General features: G+C 38.6%; 1 protein-coding gene across 3 annotated transcripts in view; it reads left to right on the top strand.

The window, feature by feature from the left end:
- The window catches only part of WWOX (WW domain containing oxidoreductase), a 525,216-nt gene that overhangs the window by 212,286 nt on the left and 294,278 nt on the right, over positions 1 to 18,652 (top strand). The gene's annotated exons all lie outside the window — the stretch shown is intronic.

Below are 18,652 nucleotides of genomic sequence, written 5' to 3'. Positions count from 1 at the left end.
TCTTACTATGGAAGAGTAAGAAATATAAAAGCACTTGCAAGCTGAATCAGACTTTTCCAGGTAAGCTCATTTTCATATTGGCTCCCTGTGAGCCAGTTTCTCTCCAACGACGGCCAGCGTATCCTGCTTCAGAAAAGGAAGATGTGATGTCGCCTACATCCTTGTCTTCATTTCTTCCAGAGCATAGCTTTCACTTTTTAGCTAGAGAAACCACCAAAACTGGTTTTTGACAGCTGTGCTCTGTCCTCATCAGGACTTTGCTGTCTTAACATCGTGGGAGAAAACAAAACGTGCAATTTGGATCAAATCTAACCACTAAAATCAGCCTTACTTAGGAAACGAAAACCGTTGTAGGAGAGAGCCTAATAGTGCAAGTTGCACTATGTTAGACACAGGTAATTATGCAAGTCCTTTTAGGTTCAAGTTGGGCTTTTAATATAAATACATTTTGGTACATTTGGCATTCTGGTCATAGTAAGAAAGAGCTATTTGTAAGAAGTTACATATGGTCATCTGAACTAATTGCAAAAATGACACTACATTAATTGGATAATTAAAGATTGCGAACATGTGGCTATTGTATTCATTGGGCTTTAAGCCAACATTTTCTATGGCTGGGAAAATATGCATTAACATAATTCAGAATTCAACTGTTGTATCCTTTTTCATAGGAATAAATAAGCAAAGTGGATTTTAAATCTAGATTAGAAAAAATTGTAACTGGTATTTTTTGATTGAGTTTTAAAGCATATTTATGATTTCCATTGTGTTTATGTCTTAACACTTTTGAATGACGGTAGCTTTGATCTTTTTAGCATCCATCTCACAAATTAATAGTATTGATTTTTATTTTAGATTTATTGTTAGCGTTTTGGAAAGTGTTCTGTAATTGTAGATGCTTTGTAACATGAGACCTAGTGCTCCCTGGTTTATTTTGAAGAGGATGAGCGTTGGCACAAGTTTGAAGAAGTTTTTAATAGCAGTAAATTGTCTACGTGCTTTACCTTTACTTATCAAGGTTATTTGTCAGAAAAATTATGTCTGGTAGATGGGGATCTGTTTCAGTAGGTGACAGACTAACTTCACAAGTCCTTATACCAACCAGTCCCTTTTTTTTTTTTTTGGTGAAGTTTTGCTTATCATTTTTCTTCTGCTTAATTTGAAAGTAAAATCTGTGGTCTCACATTGACCTTAAAGCGGCTGACCCCTAAATCTAATCACTCCAGATGCCTTTGAAAATCGACAAATATGTCAAATTTACCTTGGAATATGAAAACATTTTAAAGATATTTCTTTTGCTAGAAGCAGTAATAATTCTTAAGTTAGTAGTTGTAGTTGCAGTGTGGTTTGGTAACACTGCTTTGTTTATATCAATACTGTGAGTTTATAGCCATATCATCTTCTCATCCTATTCTGAACTATATATTTTATAAGAGTAAAAAAATTACAATTTTACGTTCTCGGTGAGTGACTTATTGATTGATTTAGTCTGAGCAAAATGGTCACAAATGGTCAATACACGGTCCAAAGTGTCAGATGCATATACAGAATAGATCTATGTTTTTATTTGGTGTTCGATGACTTACATATGCTCGTTTTCTTTTTGCTTTTCTATCCTTCTTGAAGTCAGTTGTAACAATTATTTTAATGACAGGAACACAAAGTGACTGAAGAGGAAGCATCACAGAAATGCTTTTTCTTCAAACAACTAATCATGATTATGCTTAGTTTGTATGCACAGTTTTTAACCAGAAAGTTGTATTATGCTTCCAGGTTTTCACTTGATTCAGATTAGAATAGTCATTATAAGATATGGTTACCTGTGTTTTTCTTTTCCCTTGGTAAGACACTTGATTTTTTGTTTTTTTGTTTTTGATCATCTATAGCAGCGTGTATTGTGGACATGTGTATGTTTGTATCCGTACTGGTTGATGCAAAGGATGAACAACATGCTGATACAAATAAGCTGCAAGTTCTTTCCATGAATACATGTTTTACTGTGTAAGGAGACTTGAAGTGGTTGTTGATAAAATCACTATCTTATGCTTACGCCAAAACAGAGGCACAAGTGTTCAACCCTTGCAGTAGGATTTATACCCCAGCCATATCATTCTCTGTTATATCATCACAGGTATGTCAAGACAGCTAACATAGATAAATTTGTGAGGACAAAAGCATAGGTGACTCTCTGAATTACCTGAAAATGCAACTTGCAACGAAAAGATCAAGGTTGAGAAAAAAGTATTTCTATTGATGGAATTCCATCCAAGCAGAATTGGATGGTGCTTAAGTAACAGCTCTCAGTATCTTGGGTTTGGAATGAGAAATATGTTGAACCATGTAAGGAATTAGTGTTGTTTTAGAAATCAGCTGTTTGATTAATGGAATATGTTTTATTTTTTGTTAGGAAAAATATTAAGATATTTCAAGAAAGAAAAACCTTCACAGCATGTTTGTGGATACATCTGAGTAACTGATGAAAGATTTAATGTACTTGGCAAAAAAGTCAGGTTTACTGACATATCTTAAGTATTATTAAAATAAATAAAGCCGATAGAGTTGGCAAACAGTAATAATACCTACTTTTCTAAAAGAGCTCAAAATGATAACTTTGCAGGTGGCTTGAACAAAACGTGCTACGGCATACTCATTTCTAGTAAGGGAGCAAGGACTGGGTATGCTTTTGGGTAAAGCTGTCAACAGATTTTCAGCCTCATTCATCACTGTTCAGGATAACAGTCTGTTCATTGACATCTTTCAGGGTGGGAGGGAGAAGGAAGAAAAGTGAGGATCCTCTTTGATAATCAAGAAAGTCTGCAGAAGCTTAAAAGGCTGAAGGAAACTGGCAGGTGTTTTTGTTTTTTGACTCTATCATCTCTTCAGTTGCAGCACTGAGTGGAAGTGTGGTCTGAAATTTGTCTTGCACTGGGGAAGTTCCACCTCTCACCAGTGTGAGCAATCAAGGGGCTTGTTGTGCAGAAGAGCAGATGTGTATGACCTTTTTTTGTAAGTCTAAATGCATCAAATAATTTATTAGGCTGTAGAAATTAATTTCTTGCCACTGCTTGAATGCAGTTCAGCACCTGACCCAGCAAGGGGAGCTGTAGATTAGTGTGGACAGCTCTGTGGTTTCATAAACCAGAAATTCTCAAAAAAGAGCATCTTCTTGAAGATCTATTTCACTAAATTTCTGAATTTTAACAGTAGTTTCAAGGGAGGGTTCCATAAAATATTTGACTGCAGGTTGTGTGAGAGAGCTGTTTATTCCCTCCCTCACCACCCTCCCCAAATTAAAAAAAATGTATGAAGCCGAGCTGGTTTTGTCTAATTTTAAAACAGCATCAATATCTCTGTGTATGATATCAGTTCATCTGGTCCTTGATAGTCTGGTGCAGAAGTCAATGAACTTAATGCAGTATTGGTAATCCACAAGGGTTTGAGTTAAGTGTTTTTGACATGCAGAATCAAGAGTCAAGGGCAAAGCAGACTTTAAATATTCCTCCAACATAGTCTGTAGAGATGTAATTGAATACCTCAGGTAAAGCATCTTATCAGGAGTAAAGCTGGTTAGCGTCTCATCACCCAGCAGAGAGGTGTAGTGTGTCTTCTCCATACAAGCGTTCTTTTGACATTGGTGAAAGTCCTTTGAGGTCTCAGTTCATCCTGGAAATGCTGTCAGGGATGCGTTTGTACAATGCAGGATAAATTGTACTTCATCCAAGTCGCTCCATGAATGGTTGTCGTTCTAGCATTTTAGTAGTTAATGCCAGAGCAGCTAAAGGATTGGGAGAAGTTGCACAAAAAAGAACCAGGAAAGGACTAAATCTTGCATGTTTGTGTTGTTAATATGATATAAAACCTCATGATAAAATGCAAAAATGTTTCCGCTCACCCTAGAATTATAGATCATGTATTCCTTTAAGAAGCACACGGAGATAATTTACTAAAAAGACATGTATCAGGAGACCAAACCACCAGAAATTTTCTATCACAATCTGTATCTGGGGTTGCAAAGGATTGTGCAGAGGAAGAAGTCTGAGCATAAACAGTGTGTTGAAGTGTCTCTGAACAGACGACGTTTTATGACTGATATTGCTAAGTCTTAAAGCTGCATTGTGGGTATTGTGATATATGATATTTTTATTAAACAGCTCTTATAGCTGTGCAGTTATGAGCAATTCTCATTGCAAATAAAGGTCCTCCCACCTGTGAGCGTGGATAGTATCTTGAACGTGTAAAGGGCTCAGGGACAGTAGACAAGTAGTCAAGTAGAAGGGATTCAAAAGAGATGGTCATGTTCTACCCTGACATCTACTTTTTTGGTTTTAAAATACAATTTCTAACATTGTGAGAGCACTGGAGGCTGAAGAAGGAACTGTGAAATGCAGAACCGTCTCCTGTTTGAAATCACAAAATATCCAAAGTGGGCGAAGCAGATGTATAAAATTTAGAAAATTGTGTCAAAATATACCCATTTTGACCCAAGCAATAGTATGATCCAAGTCTGCTTTAATTACTGGAAAATGTGAGCCATGCGGCCAAATGGCAACCACGCTTGGTAGCAGGTTCATGCGGGGTGTTTGTAGCATCGGAACAGCAGCAACCTGAAGGAGGAGCGTTTTTCTGTGATTTGAGTTTACTTTCTGTGTCCTTCTTTGTACCGACTTTTCCTTCATTGTTCTAAAAAGAAATCAGATCTAACTGTAAAAGCAGGACTCAAGAGTGGGGAACAACTACATAAAATGACTCAGTCTCCCCCTTGTCTCTCTCCCCCCAGCCACCCCAAGGATAAATTGCCATTTAGAAAACTTTTAATGACATCTCTGTCATTTCATTTACACTCACCACAGTGGGAGCTCCTTTCCTCCCTCCTCCACTACCATAGCATGCTCACAGAATAAAGAAACGCTTTTAAAATTAAATTTCTTTATCCTGGTGGTTGTTTTGCGTTTCAGTTCTTATTTCTGCTGTGTTTTTATTTCCTTCAATATTTTCCCCCTTTTTATTTGTGTGTACTTTAGTGCACAAAGTTTAAGTATATATTTTTCAGGAGTGTAAAATCAGAGAAGCTAAGCACCTACTTAGCAAAACCTGTATTTTACAGTAGTACAATATGTAAAGCAGCTTAAAAACAGTAATATCTTTAACATCTAGGATTCACAGAGAGCATAGTAGATGTGTTTTAGAAATAAGTATACTCACTTTTAAGTTACCAGACTGACCCATTTGGATGGAGAATAATTGTGCAGAAACCTTTATTGCATAGTTCAACCATGCTGCATCACTTGGAGAAGTCTGGTAAGATGGAAAAAATACAACTCTCGAACACATCGCAAACACCATGTTCTCCCCTTTCTCATTTTCCTTTCCATTCATAATTGATTCTAACCTTACATGAATCTTTCAAAATAACTGTGTTATTGATTACACTGGAAGTAAGCTATAAAAAGCCATTATAAGAATCATTCACTTTTGTCTATCTGATTACTATGAGCAGACACTGATCAGACAAAATACTGTTTTTTCTTTGCATATGTTGTGTGATTCGTAACCTATGAAGTATGGAAAATGGCAAGAGGAAAACATCACAGATAAAGAAGGGCATATTATCATGAATGATATCTTGTGTTTATATAAAGATTAAAGATTGTATCTTCACGCAAACCGCAGGGCACTTCTTGGTCTATACTGTGTTGCAAAACTTCTGCCAAAGCCTCCTCCTCATACGTGTGTAAAGTAGAGGAACTCCCTCCTGATAGAAGCCATTGAGGTTATTACCTTGCTGTCTTTTGTGTACATTTACTTGCATTTGCTTGAATAAGGTACAATTTCTCTGCAGAAATGACTAGAATAATGTATTTCCAAAAGGTATGAACCAGTATTTTGTAAGTGGGTGGTACATATACCCTGTTAATATACTTGAAGAAGTATCAAAGGAGCTGACATTTTTTCCTGCTTTGGTAATGAAGGGTGCATTCTCCCTGCAGTGATCCATTTGCAACACTTAAACCTGTGTACATGGGAAGAAGTGTTCTTTGATATATCTCTGAATGATGGATGTTCAGAATTAGGAGACATAGAGAAGTTTGTGCTCTGTACCATTATAGGAATGAAACCAGTAGATTTAAAAGTTGCAATAAGAAAGCTTGTGTTTGTTGGCATACAGTTATCCTAACTAGATCATCGGTGTGATTCACGTGTGGGTGTATATGAAAATTCCAGAAGATCATACTGAAGAATCATGAAGAGAGCTGTTTTTCAGTAAACTACCCCATGCGGTTGTACGCATTCCTGGTGAACTGCAAGGATGCTTGAGCTCCTTTGGATATAGGCGTGCTGGGAAAGTGTTCAGAAAGAAGTGGTGCGCTGGCCCGCAGAAAGCCAAGGGAGAATTGTCATCCTGGAAGTAGCGACTGTTGTTGTTGCCTTTGGGGTGAGTTTCGGTTGTCGTTTGTCATGAGAGGTGACTTGACTGTGGGAGTGATAAACCGTAGAGGAACCCTTCTGAACCTGCGTCCTGAATATTAACTTGGGCCTTGGACTAAAGCAAATTACGCCAGTAGAATTGCTGCGTTTATGCTGCTGTAATTTAAAGAGGGGTTAGGTATAGCTGTTCTTCAGCGAGAGAACTCTTTGCAGCCTCACTTGTGTCTCTTGCCTGTTGATGCTTCTATAAACTCATAATGCTAGTAAAAACCAAAAGTAGTAGCCAGCTGGGATAAAAACTGTGCAAACTGAAGGCCTGGGCAAGTTGTGAAATATCCAGAAAAGCTGAAATGGCAGGGATGATAGGGGAAAATGGGAAGTAGCCTGGAAAGAGACAATAACTATCCTGTGAAACTGGAAATAGAAACTGAGACTTAGTTTTGGACTGTTGTTTCTAGACATGCTTTTATAATTTTCACGTGAAGATAAAGCAAGAGAAGATTTGCTTTATGGTCTTGCTATGATATATTCAAGCTATTTTTGTCATTGGTGGGGGATCAATAACTATAAGACACACCTTTTAACAGTCACTTCTAACATTTTAGCAGAAAGATTTGTTCTCTGCAAGTTCCCAACACCAAGGATTATTCAGTGAGGAAGAGCTTTTGAGTAGTAAAGGCTGCTAGCTTATGCAGTATCCTTTCTGGAAATTGACTGGGCATGAGGAAGAGTGTCCAATCTCTTTTAACTTATTTGTAAACCTGTTGTTTTTAACCCCTTCCTATTTAATGTTGAAAGTAACCAATAGGCCCACCTAGTCCTCTTGCACATGGTTCCCATTGCACTACAGCCATAATTGGAGCTGCTTTTTATTAAAGATATTCCTAGTGGAATCAACTGGGAAAGCAAAATTAAAAAATAAGTAGAAAATATAAAATGAAAGCAAGTAGTGGAGAATTTTCAGTGTTAGTTATTGATTTCCTTGATTGTGAGCACACAGGAATGCTGACACTCCATGTACCTAATTGTAATTTTATTGACTATCATTTCTACCTTGTTTATGCTGCCAGGGTCTGTTGGTCACTGTGACTGATGGTTTTCACTCATTCAACGTCTTGCAGCTCTGACCAAATGCTCCTTTGTTCTTTTTGTTCATTTTTTTCTTAATACAGAAGCCCTGCCTTTCAAGTTTTGTGTATACCATGACCACTGCTAAAGTGGATCTTCATTTCTGGGAAAATTCAGTAAGTCACTTAACTGAAATCCCATCTTAAAGACACAGGTAAAGAGCAAGAGGTAGTTAGATATTAAGTATCGCTAACAGTGACCTATTTCTATAAACATAGGTACTGATAATTTTCATATTTTGTTGGTTTACAGTACTTAGTTATTGGTTTATAGGTGAGTTATTTTTCATGCCTTGCCTAATCTGATTTCCTGTGTAACGAGCAGCTACCAAATATTACAGAAAATGGCACCTTTTCAACAGAAACAGGCAGCAATATCTTGATTCTACTTCATCTCTAAATTTTCCAGGACAAGATCAAGTGGCAAGATCTGGACACAGTGCTTAATTTCTAAGTAGGGCTGGACTTCCATGGAAGTTTTAAGATGTGAAGAAACAGGGAAAAGGCATAGGAACTAGAAATATTATACATTTTCTGTCAGGGATGCGAGAGAGAGATTCAGAAAATGTGTGTTAGCTTCGCACTATTTAATCTTGCTTTTGTATATATAGTAGTGATCATTATGGACTTTCTCGGTGTTTCAGTAAAACGTTCTTGGGAGATGGTGGCAATTTTTAGCCTCTTTGCAGGCATCTCCTAAGAGGAAATTCATTAAAAGGGTGGTAAAATAAGGGTTATGGGTTTTTTTGTTTATGCTTAGCATAAAGTCTTCTATCCTATTTAAATAATGTAAAATGTTTGTTTTCTTATATGAATTAATTCATGTAATAACTTGAACAAAAATCTCAGGATCTTCTCAGATGGAAAAATAGGGAAGAAAAATAATATTTCAACTTAAATGTTTGCTGTTTCTTTCCTCTTGTCTTGCACAGTTTATAAAAAGAAAGTTTCTGGAAGGCTTCAGCAAGAAACAGAAGAGTAGCAGTAGTACATTTGAGTGTAAACTCTATTATGGCATTAAAAAGCAGCCTCACATGCTCCAGACCTGTATGCTATACTGTTCTGGATTGCAGTACATTCCATAATGTGAAAAGGAGCAACAATAAATTTGGGTACTGACCATGCAAACCAGAGCAGCAGAAGAAAGCCCTAGAGCAGTAAGTACAACAGAAATGAGCCAATTGTCTTCTCTCATGAAGTATGGCAAGCAGGAAGACTAGCTCGTGCTTCTGGTTTGCAAACAAAATTGCATGTATTTCACTGATATCTTGAGCACCAAGGTAGCTGCAGACACACCTTCTTCTGAAAGTGAAGGTTAGCAATATCCGAGATTACTCGTGGAACGCTGCAAGAGGCGTTTTCATGAAGGACCACGTAGCTTTGCAACTTGAGTATCTATCCCCTGTGTGAAGTATATTTCTGCTGATTTTACTTTGTTGTTGTTCCATATCTCAAACATAGCTTTCATATAGGTGTCCAGGACCTCTAGCATTTTGTAATTCGGTCTTATTTGGTTCAGTAATAGATTTAGAACCAGAGCCCGTTGAGTACTGATAACTACTCTGAAAAGAGGTAATGAGGTAAATGAACATGAAAAGATCGGTATTTCTGGGTGACCAGAAGTTCACTGTTTTTTCAGGGAAACAAGTAGAGACTGAACCATTGTCTAAAGTGAGTTATGATACATGTCTGGGATATCCACAAAAGGGGTTGGGGAAGCAAGCGGCAATTGTAAGCCTGAATAGTCATTCTGTATGAGACACTATTAAAATTGCACTTATCTGAACAATAGGCCTGATAGCAGGATTTGCAGTACTGACATTGTTGTCTAACAGATGTGTGTTAGTGATGCCAAATAGTCAGATGATTTCACTGTTAAACTTTTTATGCTCCTATTATTTTCAATGTGTTCTTTCACTATTTTATATGAGAGCAGCCACTTAAAAAAAAAACATGTCTGGACCATGTCCGTAAATGCCTTTAAAAAACTTTCTCTCTTTTATCTTCAACAATATACAGTTTTACTGCACTGACTAAATTTTGGTTTCTAGATAACTGGTCAGCCTTTTGCATATAGGGTGGGAAATAACCATGGTCATTGCTCTAGCAAACAGTGGTTTCCTGAAATAAAATCTTCTTTTGCTGTTCTCCTATTGCTGGATACAAGTAGCACCAAGTGGTTTTTAATTACTGTTGTAATTATCCCATGTCTTTTGGTTAAGGATGGAGTTTTTCCAAGTGTGGTAGGCCATGGATTCGTTTTGAAAACTCATTCTCTCTCTTGGAGGAGTGGAATTGGTCTGCTAGCTCTTGTGACAGAAGCTGGAAAAGATAGGAAAATAGTGTAATGCTCTATGGTATTGTCTTTCTTTCCAGTATATTTGGTGGTGCTTCCCCGACCCAGGGCTGTTCAGTGACTGTCTCTTTCCCAAAACAGATTCTGACTCTATAATGTGCTCCCATGGTGAGAGGAAAGATGTTGCCATGGAGAGGATGGACACTGTCACCCTTCTACATGAGCAGAAAAATCTATTATGTGAGAAGATCCTTTCTAGGCTCCTTTCCTTCTCCCACCCACGGATCATGCAATGGGGGAATTAGGAACCCTACTATATATCATTCCTTTTTAAATCTAGTGTGTTGTAACAAAAAACTCCAATCAAACCAGAAGGGGTGGTGAGCAATTTACTTTTTAAATGACAGAAACACCGCAAGTCAAAATATTCATGTTTCTCCTGTAGTAATTTAATTTTCACATTTTTCTGGTGTATTATATGATATGATGTCATTAAGAGTTTTGTGGTAATGATTACATTAGCCTTGTAGACTATTTTACTAGCCTTTTTTACTGTTACATTTGCTACAACAGCCTAATTTTATGTTACTGCAATGATGTTCCATGGTGTGTTCAGATAATCAATAATAGTACAAGGGTTGTTCCATTGGGATCACATTATATGAGTTTATAATATACAATATACGCTTTCATGTATACATGGAGCGTTTGCTGTTTTTTCCCCCCTCTTCTTAAATACAGAAATTTCTAGTTGTGTTTATTCCCCTCGTCAGCATACTTTATCATATCAAAGCCTTTACAGACAGCGTAGAACTACCGAGTTATGTTTGGGTCATGTTTTGCAGTGTGCCCTTTAATACTGTAGCTTTAGAAATGCAATTTTCAGCCTCTGCTTATTAGAATATGATAAAGTATTCCTGGTCTATGTCCAGCTCCACTAATCTCCAGACTACACTTCATGAATTAGGCATGAAGATTTTAGTCAATGTGCTTTCAAAGACCAATGTTTAGGGAATCATGGATTTTCTACAAGCTGAGGGAGAAATCTATAATAGGAAGAACTGATTTTCAAACATCATATTCTGTAAAAGAAATGACCAGTTCTGGCTTGGAAACAGAACACGTTTCCTTTTAGAAATACCCAGCAACTGGTTAAAAATGTACTGTAGGTTTTAACTTATAAAAGGAGTAGCTTTTTAAAATGCGTGCTGTACAGTGTATAGTGCCTCATACGTATTAGATACCACGTAGACCCCTCCCGAAGAGCGGGTTAAAAAACAAGTCACACTAAAGTTGAATCACTTTAGCAGTATTAACCTGCTCAGTGATGGACGATTCCTTCACATTACTCACGGACCATCCGTGCACGGCAGATCCTGCCTTTGGGAAGTCTGTCGCAGAAAAAGTAGGGCTTGAACATTGAAATATGGAGTTCAAACTGTAGTCTGTTGCTTTAGCTTTCACTGAAGGAGAAGCCCAAATTAAACACAATGATGAAAAAAATACACAAAATTATGCATTCTTAAAGCTTTCCAGTCTGACCCCCAGGTGTCCACTTGCGACCTTAGTTATCCTTTGTTTCTCCATTAAACTCATCATTTTGATTTTTGCAGAATATAGGCTCAAAGATGATTCATGAGCTAGTCATCTTGGGGAAGACCTGCAAGCAATCACTCAGACTTGAGAGAACTATAAACAATCTTCACCTCCCTGGCGAATGTCACCTGTTGGTGTACTACATAGCTCCACTTTAATAATGATTTTTTAAGGGAAGGGGGGATATCAAGTTAGTCCCTCTCCCTCCACCTCAGAATAGTCATATTGTGAGTTGGAGGGCATGTGTGTATGTGTGCACGTGAATGTTTTTAATAGTTGTTTCTCCATCTCCTTTCTTCGGCGACTATGAAGTCGTCTTACTAAAAAGAGCATTTCCCTGACTTCTTGTAAATCTTAAAGAGCATGAGATCTTGGCATTGTTTTTGTGAATAAGTTTTCACCCAAAATCTACTTGTGTTTTTTTAAATATTCATTGGGCTTCTTGGGAAGGTAGAATTTTTCCATCTTATGAGACAGGCATGCAGAGAGTATTTTCTGTCTGTAATACCCATTTTATATATATAGGTATATATATACGAGTCCAGTTACACTAGCAATATGATATCCTCCTTTAAACAAATGACTGGTGGGGAAAAAAGACTAAATGCTGTATTTTATATTGTTCTTTTCCCAAATATTCACTAAATTATCTCCAGGAAAGATGAATTTTAGCCATACATTATGAAGGTTGCTGTTGGGATAAGGAGTTACGCTGCATCCTGGGTGCATGGACACCCTGCACAAAGTAGAAACAAAATCCCATACTTGTTTTGCAAGCTGCAAGTTGGAAATCTAGCATTTCCCCATATCCTACAGCCATGGATCAGCCGGTCCAAAGGTTGTAGTACAGCCCTACCTGACATCTGTGTAACTGGAGACCGGGAAAAGTAGAACATTAAATAGAAATCCTCAATTCATTACACAGATTTCATAATGCAGACGTGCGTAATAATGTAGTGTAAAGCATGAGGATGCATTAATACTCTAATAAGAATAGGATGAAAAAATCATGAGGAAAATTGCAAACTGGAATAACGATCAGCAGCAGTTCCTTCTTTGGAAAGAACAAAGGGCTGAGATAGCTAGATAGTGAGGGTTTTGTTAACTGACAAATGATTTTCTCTGTGAAAAAAATAGAGAAAGGTGACATTAATACTGGGAATATTACACTATGCGGATATCAGCTCTTGGATAAATTGCTGTGTAAGCCATGCTGTGCTTTGCCATGTGATTCAGTGGCTTTATCAGAAAAAAAACATTGCATGTTTCACTTTGCTATAAAAATTTGCAGCATTAGCTGCATTAGCCAAACAAGGACTAATAGACAGAGAGGGAGCCTGTTAGGAGGCTTTATCTTTCTAACACTGGGAAACTAAGAATTTTCATTTTATAGCAAACTATTAAATAAAGTTAGTGCTGTTTTGCATAATTTGTTGTTAACTTGATAGCCTCTTCCTATAATTTGCACAAATAACTAACACGTTAGCATAGGTGGAAGGATAAAGAGGGTCTATTTGATAGTGCCTTGAACTACAGTGTAAGACTCAGAAAATAGTCTGCTAGTCTTCGATTCTCTTAGGGCTTTCAGTGTTCTTTCAAAGAGCAGAAGGAGCAAATATAATAAAATTATTAGATACTATTTTATCAAGTAAATGGTTTAAGCATTTGAAGCTATAGGTAAGTATCTCATTGAATTTTCAAAACAAAATTCAAGCAGCCCAGGAAGTTAGGCCACTGCACTGCTCATATGCTTTTGAAAACCCCGGTGGGCACATACCTTCCTTTTGAAGTTTCCAAACACCTTTAGAAATGCAGCCAGTGGTACCTAAAGCCTAAGTCTGTTCGGAGCCTGATTCCTAATTTAAAAGTTAAATTCCTAAATCTTAGCAAATTTCAGTGATGCTTCCAAATGCTTGAGTCACTTTGGACAATGAGATACTGATTTCGAAGTGACTTCTGTTTCCAACGGCACCTTTTTTGCCTGGGCTTGCGTTTGCCCTGAAGGGAAGGGCAAGGAGAGAGCGGTGAGTCCTTGTTCTAGATTTCCAAAATCAGAGTATCATTTGTTAACGTTACACTGCACAAACAATTCGCCTGCCCAGTGTTCAGATCTGATTCATTTGATTGCATGTGTAATTGGAATAAAGATACTTGCATGAGATTGATTTGGGTTTGATTTTTTTTTTTGAATGATAGATTAGGAGTGCTAAAGTAAAACTCATCGAGTTTTACTATCTGGTCTTCAATGACTGCCTAAACTATCACTGTGTAATATTTTTAGCCTTCTAGGGACATTATTTCCTCTCCATTTTTGGGTGGGGGGAGGAGGGCACACTATAGATGTTGGTAATAAAACATTTTTTCAGTGGTTTATACAGATTAGAATCTCAGATTACTGTAGTTTTCTCTGTATATATTACAGGAAATGTCTGTGGTATATTGTTGGCAAATGTTGATTTTTAATGTCTTTTCCATTTGTGGGCAATAATGGATCGAATAGCATCTTACGTTTTTTATTTTGGCAAAATCCATACTGTTTAGACACATGTCTATAACTCACATTTTTATAACTATCATTAGAACTCAGGTCGATGATTAATAGACCTAGACTTCTAGGACAGGGTCTTAAAGAGTACTCATCAAGAAATCCCTATAGAAGGACAAATAATATACAGTGTTGTAACATTTACATTTGTACCAAGTGTCTAATGAGCTCATCTGCTTTCTGATCGAGATCGAGGCAAAACTGTAACCCCGCTGAAGGAGGCGGGAGTTGGGCACGGCTAGGCCTGGAGCCGTGCGTCCCGTGAATGTGTAGACAGCAAACTAGTCCCATTGCAACGCGCTCCTCAGGGCAGCTTTTCGGCAGCATCCCATCCTTATTGCAGAAGGAGAGGATTCTGCTTTCCGGATCCTAGCCCAAACAAGCATATCTTTTCTTAGCTCCAGAACCAGTGTGAGTTGACTTTTTTACAGCAGCGTTTTGGTTTTTTTATGATTTAGACTAACTGTTTTCTGTGGCCATGAAAATACAAAATGACCGTCAAACAACAGCCAGGTGTAGTTTGGTGGCAGAAGAAGCTAAAGTAAGCAAATTTATGACAGCAAGAATATCGAAACTGGATTGGCAACGCTGGTCCTTATGTCAGTTATTCAAATTGTTGTCAGAATACACCTTTATGTATTCTTAAACTTATTTTCTAAGGCTCAGATGTGCAATAGTATAAAGGTGTGACTTGATACTCAAAAGGTTTTTGGGAAGAGGAGTCTTTGCTAGCAGGAGTATATGAATGTTAGCTCCGAAATATTCACTAGATTTATTATTATTTGCCAAGCTAACTACCTGCTGGTTGTCTGGTCAGATCCTTTATAATGCCAAAATTATGATCCAGTTAACATCATGTTATGACTACACAGGGATGAATAAAAGCAGTCATTTTTCTATATTAAATTTCATCTAAATACAACGCTTCCATCGTCTTATTTGTACAGTATTGAATTTTGCCTTTTTATCCCTGATAAAAATGTAACAAATGCTGTTGAATCACATTTATTTTGGCTCATTACTCCAAAAACCCCATCGTATGTAAGGTTCTGTTTATTGTAGAACTTTATTCTAAACGAGCCGAGCTTGTTAGCTCTTAGAAGACACACACGTGCATGCACTTGTGTGTACACACACACACGCACACACACGCGCACACACGCACGCACACACACCCTCCCCGACAGGGCTGAGAGCTAAAGTTGGCACAGTAGGGCAGAAATTGAAAATATATTTTTTCATATTTCTGTATTGTGTGTGTGTGTGTGTTTGTTTATTTGTTTGCTGGTTTTTAGGGTTATTGTGCATATTTATGCCAAACCAAACTGGTTGCGTGAGAGCCATGTCTTCATGTCTTCAAGTCTTCAATCTCCCTTATCACAAGAAAAAATCCCCTCTCCCTTTTTTTTTTTTTTTTTGGTCATCAATCCTATTTGATTCAGCCCTACCCAAGTTTGATCAAGCCACATATCCTCTCTCTACGATCAATTTTAACCATGAAGTATAGATTGAAATATGTGTGTGTGTCAATTTGACAAAGGGAGCAGAGGATATATCTTTACCCGAACTGTATTACAGTTGACAGAGGCCTCCCCCCGCCTTCAAGTATTGACTGGACGGGGTGGGATCGTGCCCTGCTGCAGCTGGAGCCTGTCTTTGCGGTGGCATTAGTGGCACGTGTTCCCAGCATCTTCGCCCATGGACCGGCGAGGTATACATGCTCCTCTTTTGTGCTTGATGGGAAAACGTGCATTTTAAGAGGCTTTGGAAGGAGGTGGGAACGGAGCAGGGCTAACAAACGGGCAGGAAGGCTGTGCAAGTGAAGAGACTATCCTTTTTGCACTCCCCTTCGTATGCCTTAAGGCTCTAAATATCCTGGGGACACTGTGGGGACAGCGCCCGCCGTAGGTGGCCCTCACCAGTGCAGAGGCCTCCAGGCAACGCAGCAGAGCTCTCTCAGTTCAGAGCGGATGGACCGTGAGATTCCCCGTTTGGAGACTGGGAGCGTTATAGCTAGGAACAAAACCAGAAGAAAAAAAACCCTACCTAGTAGGTATATAATGGGCCTCGTTTGTATATAGATTCCCAGTAACGTTGCACTTTAGGTAGTGGACCGAAGGGGGAAAAATTGGAGAAAAGAAGGTATTCTGTCAGTGGGAAAGGGTAAGGAAAAAAGCCTGACTTGCAAGATCCCCGACACTTCCACCTCTTAGTCCACTGTGCTTTATGACTAAGGGTTATGCTTAGGGTCTCATCCTTGGCAGGCAGAATTAGGATTAAAATGACTCTGTTTCAGCTCTGTGGGAACCCATGCCTCAAAACTGTAATCTATTGTTTAAGGTTATTCTTACTTAAAGGAAAATTACTTTAATTACAGTGTATTGGCTTACAAGACCAGCTTTATCTATAAATCTGTTTTCAGCGATACAATATCCAGTTGACTTTATTAAGGCTTCATTCTGTAAATAAAAATCATTTTCTATTAGGGACTTTATAATAGCAGTACATGACCTGCACTGACAACAGCTTACTAAAATATAGGCTAAACATACCTTAAAGCTCAGATACCAAACGTCAAAAAATACTCACACAAACATATTTCACCTTTCAAACACACAAAGCTCATCTAGCATATTCAAAAACTGTGAATTTTCCCTATGGCTCATGTGTATATAAGCCCTGAAGTTGTGAATATGCATTTCAGCCTTTTTGAGCAGTGGCAGGGGCAAAAGCAACGACACGTCTTTCATGCATAAACTTGTAAAAGGCCGAGGTGTTTATTACAGACGGTAGTGGAGTTCATTTGCATTTAACGGGAGATGTGACTTAACGCGTTATAAACCTATTTTTTTATTTAATGTTTTTACCAAAATTGCCTAAGTCACGTGCCTTTTCATTCCTGACCGTGCGTGGTAACCGCAAGAGCCACGTGAGCCGGTGCGTGCGACTCCGGGAGACTGCCCGTACTGCTGGCACAATTAGCAAATGACTCCTAGCAGCTGTGCAGTTTCTCGTGATGCAGAAAAACGATCTGCAATGTTTTCAGCCCAGAAAGAAGTGGAATTCAGTTTTATGATATTAAGTTATATAGCAGAGACAGGTGAAGTAGGATTGTGAGAGCTTCTTAAATCATGTCTGTGCTGAATATACTGACAGGACTAAGCAAACATGAAGTCATCCTAATTACGGATAGCAAAGGGATATTTTCCACTGCATTCCTCCCCTCACCCCCCCCCCCCTTTTTTTTTAATGCAGGATGCTATTGTTGTAGTTCAGAAAGCCCTGGGCAGCTTAGAAATCAGGCAAAAAATCAATAGCCCACTTGTTGAAGATAAGTGAATTAGCTTGTGTTGAATGTAACCGAGTACCTGAACACTTCAGTGAGCAGCCTTTGTTTTGTGAGAGAGGAGATTTGTAAGGTTTCTCTTCCAACTGTGGTGGTGCACATCTCAGATTAATCAAGCCTGAGTAAGAGGGAGTTGACCACTTACACTGGGAACTAATTTGTGAATTTTCTGTCTTTCTTGTTGCTCTCTGTTATCCATGGCTTACCTTCTTGAACAGAATTACAGTTTTCAAAGCTGGTTACGGATCGCACAGAAGAATTGTAGTGAACTGTAACGAGGGGAAGTAAAATAAGTAGCATTATACAGTAATTTGCCATGGGCCAAATTCAAAAATTCTTTCCCATTCTCAGTGGACCTGGGCTCTAATTTCTGTCGCATATATTAAGTCTCCAGAAAGCTCACATCACGTATTTATGTGCTAATAGAAGAAATGCTATCTGTTGCGGTCAGAATTTAGTATATAGACCATTTTTAATTCCCGTGTGTCAAGGCAGCAACCCTCTTTCCGGCCCCAAAAAGTTCTTGCTGCCATTGCATATGCAGAGTGTGACAGCTGTGGTTGCCGGGCTGGGCGCTCTGTGCTGAAGTATGGCCTAAGAAAGAGCTGAATTCCCTTCTCACTAAAATCACTTTGCCACTGACTTCTGTGTTAACAGCAGTTGTTACTGTGATGCCTTTGTCCTGGTCAAGCTCCTTGTGAGCATCCGGCCTTCCTGTAGAACATACCCCAACTTTACAACTTCCTGATTCTCAAGCCAGTTGTTAGTTCAACCTTAATAAGATGATAGAGTAATAGGAGGGCTCCTTGAAGTGACCTCTGGACATCTGTAGCCCAGGAGGCCATTTAAGCAGCAGGGGATGGCCTTGACTGTTGTTGACAACTCCAGTGATTTCTTTATGGATAATGAATTTGAGAGGTCTGAAGCCAGTTGCATGGGCAGATGTCTTACCAGGGCATTGATCACCAAGACTGGAGAAGAACCAACCAGACAGAGCTGCTCCTGGCAGAAATCCGGCCAGGACTCTCTAAGCAGGCCAAAACAGAGTTAATAGCAGGCAGAAGTGTCACCTGAGCACGTAAACACGGGTTAGAGGAGTTTAGAGCTCAGACCAGCTGACTTCTATTTGTTTTTTATGTTATGTATTTGGGGTCAATCTCATGAGCTTTTAAGACGTCCCTCATGGCTTTTAGCCGGGGCGGATGGCAGGGCAGACTTACCAGTTCTCGTAGTTGGTTATTTTTTAAAGCAGTAACCTGCTACTTTACTGCTTTGGGCAATGAGGTACCTCATCCAGGTGTCATGAAATGCAGAAA

The sequence above is a fragment of the Struthio camelus genome, chromosome 10 (genome assembly GCF_040807025.1).
Source record: "Struthio camelus isolate bStrCam1 chromosome 10, bStrCam1.hap1, whole genome shotgun sequence".
NCBI lineage: Eukaryota > Metazoa > Chordata > Aves > Struthioniformes > Struthionidae > Struthio > Struthio camelus.
The sequence above is the reverse complement of the archived record's forward strand: the minus strand, read 5'-3'. Positions and strand labels throughout refer to the sequence as shown.